This window comes from Mizuhopecten yessoensis, unplaced genomic scaffold (assembly GCF_002113885.1).
Source record: "Mizuhopecten yessoensis strain PY_sf001 unplaced genomic scaffold, ASM211388v2 scaffold10999, whole genome shotgun sequence".
Taxonomy (NCBI): Eukaryota; Metazoa; Mollusca; class Bivalvia; order Pectinida; family Pectinidae; genus Mizuhopecten; species Mizuhopecten yessoensis.
The window spans coordinates 93,259-101,688 of NW_018408828.1; positions in this window are offsets into that span (position 1 = coordinate 93,259).

Here is an 8,430-nt window from a genome sequence, read left to right on the forward strand (position 1 = left end):
TGAATAGATCAGGTGATGTCTTGCACGTTTTGGTAAGACTGATGATTTTGTTCCATTTCTTGCAAAGGTAACAAGACAGAGACAGCATTTTTTGTGTGAAGATGATCCATTCAAAAGATCATGAAGGGTCAGCAACGGCAGGATATGGGACGGGGAGTCGTCTTCTTCCTCTATTTCCTGGTTCTGCTCGGGTTCAGGTTCAGGCTGATTTTTGTTCCGAAGATACTTCATGTAGCACTTCTGGCAAATAAGTGCTTGTTCCTTTGCTGACATCAATCCTTGTTGCACCAGCGTATCTAGGAGCCATTTATATTGTGGACTATTTACATTGCGTGCACTTCTGTTCTTATTGCCACTACGTTTCTTGAAGTATACTTGACACCCTTCTCCAACACATTTACCCTCCATCTTGAAACAATAACGATTGGTTTATGAAGCGTCGATAAAGTAACAAAATAGCAAGCCACCGATGATTGCTGTAAACAGCTAATACTTAGTAGTTTGGTACAATTATGCGAAAATGTGTGATAAATAACGAACAACTAATTACACAAAATAACAAGACAATATAATAAATCACATTCAATACCTCCAAGAAGCGCAGAATTGATTGATTACTTAGAACAAAATAAAGTATTTCATATGGATAATCTATCTATTCGATGTGGCGTGGTCGGCAGGCACAAAGAAAGTGAGACAAGTCAGGGTCCCAACCCTGACAGAGCCACAACGCTTTGGAGATGGGACAATAAAACAAGGAAAGTGAGACAAGAATAGCTAGCGTCGAGTCAATGATTCCGTAAACGTATAGACAAAGACAAGAAGATACGGATAAATGTACAAGGCCACACGATCAGAAAATTCAGAAGAGGACAACTTGAGATAGAACAGTATTCATGTATCAGGGTGTCCTCAGTGTAAATCTTTATATCGATACTGTTTATTTAGTCGTTACACATCATAAAACTGTCATGAAAATATCCGCTCTGATATTCAATATAAAAGTTTGTATATAATAAGCTATATAATAGGGTTTCAGACAAGGTTGTTACTCATTTCCCCTTTTCTTTCAATTTACAACCACATTCAGGCGGCGATATGAGAACGTTCCACCACATGGAATTAGCTGATTTTTGGTACACATATGAAACAAGTAAAGCTCTATCCGATTTTCTGATGGAAATTTGCATCCAAAACTATATAACGGGAGAAAATTGCAATTTTATGGCATTTTTCTTCATAATTGTGTCTCTGCAAGTGCATTTTCATCCGAGAATATTATTTTTTATGTTTTATGAATAAACACGATGTTTTGGAAATATTTATCAAAAGAAATTTATACTATGTTGCGAATTACAATTTCGAGATAACCTTCTTTTATTTACGAACTTATGTCTTTGATGCTGAAATTGACAACTTTATAAAAATACATTTTCACTGAAATTATGTAATCTGGGTGTCGGAAAGGTGTAAAATTATTCTTCGGAAAAGAAAAAAATAGTAGTTGAGCTAGATAAGAAATTATACGTGGGCAGGCTCCTTTGGAGAATTAACATTACTGGAAACAGGCCCTTTAGTCCCTTTGCCTAAGGATGAACCAGACTAAATTAGGATTATATCCCTTAATCCCTATGGTAGAAGAAGGGTTATAAAGGTTTTTCTATATTTCCCCGATTGATTTCAAATGTTATATAAATATTAATTGTAAATACATGCTCATAAATGTACAAATTTATATTCGAGTGTCACAACCCAAACTTTCACTATAATAGCCATAGATATATGTTTTTATCCCCGGCTTATCGGTACTTAGTGAGATAGCACTATAAAGTCGGAATCAGATTCGCGCTATCACAAAGAGGCAAGCATATCAACATACCCTGTCTCCTGCATACACACACGCAATCACACATAGAGGGACGTCCTTAAATGACCTTAGCTGTTAATAGGATGATAAACAAAATTAAACCAAACCAAGCTTGCATAAATCATCTACGAATTAAATACTTAAACTGAATGAAGCATATCAAATTTTAAACCTTTAAGAATATTTGTCGACCAGAAAAGTTTCCAATACATTTAGTCAAATTGTTAGAACACAGAGTAATTACTAAGCATTCCTTATAGTTTATTTAAATCAGAAATAAAATTAATTCCTTAAATTTTCCTTACAACACACACTTAAATATTTACACAGTAATACGGCTTGCAGACATTTTCTTTACGTCAATTCATTTATTACATCCCTTCAAAATTTTAAAATGTTAATGCCCGTTATACATTCAATTTAGTTCACATACAGCAATCACCTATTCCGGGAAGGTTGTTCAATTTTCAGTATATTTCTTTCTTTAAACTTTCTACATCTATGGTCCAGCTGGGCATGTAACAACTGGCAATCAGAATAATCTGCTACCATTAACTAGGATGAGAAATTCCAAGATACTATTTGATTCAATGGGGAATGACAAAAAACATGCTGAATGGAATATACAGAATGATACTCCCTATAGTATAATTAAAACGCTTAACGTTCAGCATTTGGGGTAATGGCAATAACTGGTTTACCCGTTGTCAGTATAATGTGACCGGACGGAATGCTGTAAGTGGTGCTTTCGGCAAGGTATTTCATTGAGAAAACACTATCAAGTCGGCATCAGATCCGCGCTACCACAGGAAGGCAAGTACACCAACAAACCCTGTCTCCGGCAACCAAACGCACCTACAAGACACAACACACCTAGAGGCACTTCCTTAAATGACCTACGCTGTTAATAGGACCAAACATATTGTACAATGTTAAGGTGAAGCTAGTTACGCTTAAATGTACAACGTTGAGATTGTATGATACTGCTGGGAAGTAACTACATTAATATAAAGTGATGTCAGTAAAGGATTTAAATCTTACTTTGGTAATCAATATAATATGCAACCAAATACACAATACTCATTCGCATACCACTCCTTTATTTTAAATTAGATTTGTCGACAGGAAAAAATTATCAGCGGTCCAGTGTTTCGTTTTGAATAACAATAACATAGAAGAGCTATTACATTTATTTATTACTAGGTAAATTGTCCTTACCGCCACCGAAAGAAGATAATGTTAGAGCAGTGCATTATAACCTTCGTGTTGATTTAAATGGATTTAATATAAAATTTGAAAAGTAACACAGTGTTTAATTGCATTCGATAACATGTGCGTTGTTGAACTGAGGCCGTATATATTAATCTATAGTTTGAACTAACATTTTTACACCGTTTAAACCCATTATCAAGTCATCGGTTGACTCCTGTGCTATTCGTAAATCACGCTCATCAAACTTAAATTCCCGTAGTTTGCCCGAGGAAAAAAGATGGCTCACTTCGGCTGTGTGTTGACTATAGAAAAGTTAATTAGAAGACTGTTGAAAGCCCTGAGCCGATTCCACGTATTCAAGATAAAAAATTAGGTGAAAGAGGTCTAGGTAAACATGCACGTTAACTAACAGATATATCCATTTTTAAGCAGGGTACTACAAAACCATGACAGACTTGCTTCCCTTTTGACTATGTAATGACAACCTAAATATCCGAGCCTGACGCGGTAATTACATCGCTAGGAGACTATTTGGGTGTTTTTTTTATCCTGTGTCCATATTTGTCTGCTTCAACGGCAGGTACGAGTCCAAGGTTCAACAGGCTGTCGGTGATTGCATGTAGGAATCTGTTGCTTTCGTGAATATGATAATGATTGGTGTCATGTTTCTTTCTACACGGGTCCGTATAGGTATACGCTTAATATAAGACAAGGAAGTACTCACCATCGATTCTGCAGGGGGAGGGGGCATTAGTCGCCTCTTACGATCATGCAGTTGACAACAGCAGGCCTATTCTTTTCCCCAAACTTTTTTTTTGGTCCATGTATTTACTTCTGACAGCCATATGCATGCACAAGGGAAGAATAACAGTTATTGGAAAATTCCGTGGTTGCACTTCTTTATGGAAATTCAGTGATTGCACTTCTATATCACCAAACTCTTAAAGCTTTTTTACTTGTTTTTAGGTCACCTGAGCTTTAGCTCAAGTGACCTATTGCTATCCGTTTTCGTCCGTCGTCGTCCGTCGTCCGTCGTCCGTTAACATTTTACATTTCAAACTTAAAGTCAAGTTCTGCTGGGCCGATTGAACTGAAAGTTGGTAGGAATGATCGCCTCATGGTCCTGACAAAGTGTTGTTATTTTTCGGGTCGATCAGAAATCCAATATGGCCGCCACGGCCGCCATTTTGAAAACCTATTTCAAACTTAAAGTCAAGTTCTGCTGGACCGATTGAACTGAAAGTTGGTAGGAATGATCGCCTCATGGTCCTGACAAAGTGTTGTTATTTTTCGGGTCGATCAGAAATCCAATATGGCCGCCACGGCCGCCATTTTGAAAACCTATTTCAAACTTAAAGTCAAGTTCTGCTGGACCGATTGAACTTAAAGTTTGTAGGAATGATCGACTCATGGTCCTGACAAAGTGTTGTTATTTTTCAGGTCAATCATAAATCCAATATGGCCGCCACGGCCACCATTTTGAAAACATATTTCAAACTTAAAGTCAAGTTCTGCTAGGCCGATTGAACTGAAACTTTGTAGGAATGATTGACTCATGGTCCTGACAAAGTGTTGTTATTTTTCGGGTCGATCAGAAATCCAATATGGCCACCACGGCTGCCATTTTGGAAAACTATTTCAAACTTAAAGTAAAGATCTACTTGGCCGATTGAACTGAAACTTTGTAGGAATGATCGAATCATGGTCCTGACAAAGTGTTGTTATTTTTCGGGTCAATCAGAAATACAATTTGGCTGCCATGGCCGCTATTTTGCTACTAAGTTCTAATAGGCCGATCTCACTTAAAATTGGTCTAGGAATGATCAGCTCATGGTCCTGACAAAGTTAAGTTAACATTATACTATTTTTTACTCAAATTGGTACATATTTCAACAACAAAAATAAATACTATAGACTCAGGTGACCGTTAAGGCCCATGGGCCTCTTGTTTGGTATGAGGGTACATATGGATAAGTTCCAGAATGAGTTTGAGTTTTGTTATGTTTCATTCACTTTTGGCGGAACTATGGCCTTGGTCTCAATTTTTTTTTTCAAGGCAATTTTTCGGACTTTTTCACAAAACAAAATCAAGTTATTGACTTGATTGTTGCTATGAGGTCACATACTGATGAGTTATAGATCAACTTTGAGTTGATGACCTTTAACAAAATTATTGTCATAGAAGATTGTTGCGGGGGAAGCATCTGTGTCATAATTACATATCTAGTTTTCATCATTTATTTTTACCTGTTTGCAGAAAACTTGTTTTTCCCTACTTATAATGCACTTTCACATACTGTTATATTTGAAATTAGCAGTTTTGTTATAACATATACCAAATATGACTATATAATCACCACTAACTCAGGCATATTTTAAACTCGGCTTGAATGTTTATTTATTTTTTTCAGCACGGACTTCTCACATCACACAGATGGGAGCAGTATATGGGAAGAAATGGAGCACCTATGTTTTTCCAAAACAACCCATTTCCAAAGGTGCATCAGATGTCACAGGCATATCAATTTCATGGGCCAGAATGTATCACCATGGCAAAGTGGTAACCCAATCCAGTATATCCTGTGCAATTGAGGAATTCCTGTCATTTATACAGCAAGTTCCCAAACCAGTTTTCCTTGCTGGACATAACATTAAAGTTTTTGATTGTCCTCTGTTATTCAATACATTGGAAAAAAATGTTAAAATTTCACAATTTGTAAATGTTGTAGATGGCTTTATTGACACTAAAGTGCTTTTTGAAAAAAAATTGCCAAATTTGTCTTCATATGCACAAGAAAATGTATATCAAGCTGTAACGGGTAATGATTACAATGCACATGCTGCCTTAGAGGATGTCACATCTATACAGCTGTTAGTTGATGAAAGCAATGTTACTGTTCACTCATGTTCTGAAGCTGCTTTAGATTGTAATTATGTTTTATTCTCTCTTGCTTACTCTATGTGTATAAAGAAAAATATTTCATCTTACAATGATCTTGTAGAAAAGAAATTTTGAGCAAAGGTATGGCTAGGAAAGCTGCTGGTAGTAATTTGTCTTTCCAAAACTTGAAACTTGTCTACAATAGAAATGGTGAAGATGGACTCAAAAGTGTATTATCTGAGATATGTGGTAAAAGCGTAAGAGTAACAAAATCTGCTAAGATCATTCAAGCTGTGTCAAATTACTTTTCTGAGCCCAAAAGTTAAGCAGTTTAATAACAAGTAAACATACTGTGAGCATGGCTTGCACATGTCTTAAACTTTACACAGTGATTTACCCTTGTCCGTCTGTAGGTACGTACAGTTGTGGGACCGCACAACGCACCAAAAATACCGTGCGCACACCATGCATACATCGTTCACACACCGTCCGCACATCGTCCACACATGGTGCGCACAACTGTGCGATATAGCAATCGTTCGCCCCGTTGTGCGCTTCTCTCCGCACACCTGTGCGATTTGGTTTCATTTGTAGATCAAAATTACGGAATGACAAAAATACGGAAGGCTCGTATGCGATAATGTACACTGTGTATATTTCTGTAATTTCTCATCACAATAATCAAGATTATGCAATTTCACAGTGTGTGTTACACAGTATTACAACGACCGTTAGGCTATCAAGAATGGGTTTGGCTCCAAGTAAACAGAACAGGTAAATAACAATTTGATGAGTGTCCGGAGTTTTACCTAACCAGTGCCTGACACACAGAGCTGATATGCGATACCGTTTGACCGTTATGCATAGTATTTGTTATTTGCATTCGTTTGCCTATAGCTCCCCTTCACCTGGATTTTCACACCCCCGGCCTTACCCGACGAGTTACGTAAGTGCCCCAGGCGGGGAGAAAACTACGGTCCAGCAGGGACGTATATACTGTCCTCTGGTCCAAGTACATGTACAAAGTGGGTATGTTTACCTGTAGACGGGATTGTGTTGTAATTTTACATGTGTTGATTAAGTTTGTTTAAAAACACAGAAAACACAATTTCTAAATATAAGAATGTATTGACAGAAAGATAAGTTTATAGATGTTGCTAGAATATAGAAACATACGTAAACATCAAGTTTATATGATTAAACACAAAACCGTATAAATTGTTAAGGCATTCCTCAATTTACACCAACCACGATTGTTATCGCACAACGTCCGTCCATCGTGCGCAAGCAATGATCGTCCATCTTTTTATCGTTCGCCCATCGTGCACACACCGTTCACACACCGTGCACACATCGTGCGCACACCGCACATCGTGTAACGTTGTGCGATCCCACAACTGTATGTTTATCCATACGTCCATCCCGATTTGGTTCAATTTTAAGTGTAGGTCCATTTCTCAGATAGTAGACATTGTTTAGCAATGATACTTGGTCAGTTTATATCTTCGGTAGTACAAAGTGGTTCACTGTTAGCTAGGTCACTTTGATCTACAGTTTATGCATGAACTTTAAAATCCTTCTCCTACCATATAATTGGGATTAATGGATTTCATCCCAATTTGGTCTGGAATATCCTTAGTCAAAGGGGACTCAATTTTGTATAAACGGTGGGTGTGGCCCACATGGGGGCAGAGGGTTGGGTCTGAATAGGGAAAATAAAGGTAACCTTTAAGATCCTTCTACCATAGGGATTAAGGAATTTCATCCCAATTTGGTCCGGAGGATCCTTAGGCCAAGGGCAGTCATTTTGTTAATAAACGGTGAGTGTGGACCCCAGGGCAGAGGGGCGGGGCCCAATAGTGGAAATAGAGATATAACCTTTGAATACCATAGTGATTACGGGATTTTACAACATTTATATAGCGCCCTATATAATTTTTAAAATTACTCGAAGGCGCTTTACAACATATGGATAATAGTAACGGTTATAATTGTGAAAACAAACAACAAAGGCTTGCAATCACTTTCATACATTTAACAATCAATGTGCACATAATTGAACAACTTGTTTGTTTGTTTGATTGATTTTGTTTAACGTCCTATTACATGTACATGTAACATCTCAGGTCATTTAAGGACGGCCTCCCCTGTGTGCAGGATGCATGTGTGTATTTTGGGAGTCACATAATTGAACAAATAAAAGGGTGGTATTTACATGACGTCTTTGCAAAGATTCTAAAATGCAGACGTGAAGAGGTGAGTTTTTATGCCCATCGAAAATGGCCAGGGTATTTGACTTCCTAATAGCAGATGGTAGGCTATTCCACAACGTTGCCGAAACCCTCCCAAAGCATCTGTTTCCGTAGGTCACAGTACGAGATTTTGGGACACACAACAAAGATTCTGACTCCGACCGCAGTGATCTTGACGGCTGATACAGGGTAACAAGCTCCTGTAGGTACTGAGGAGC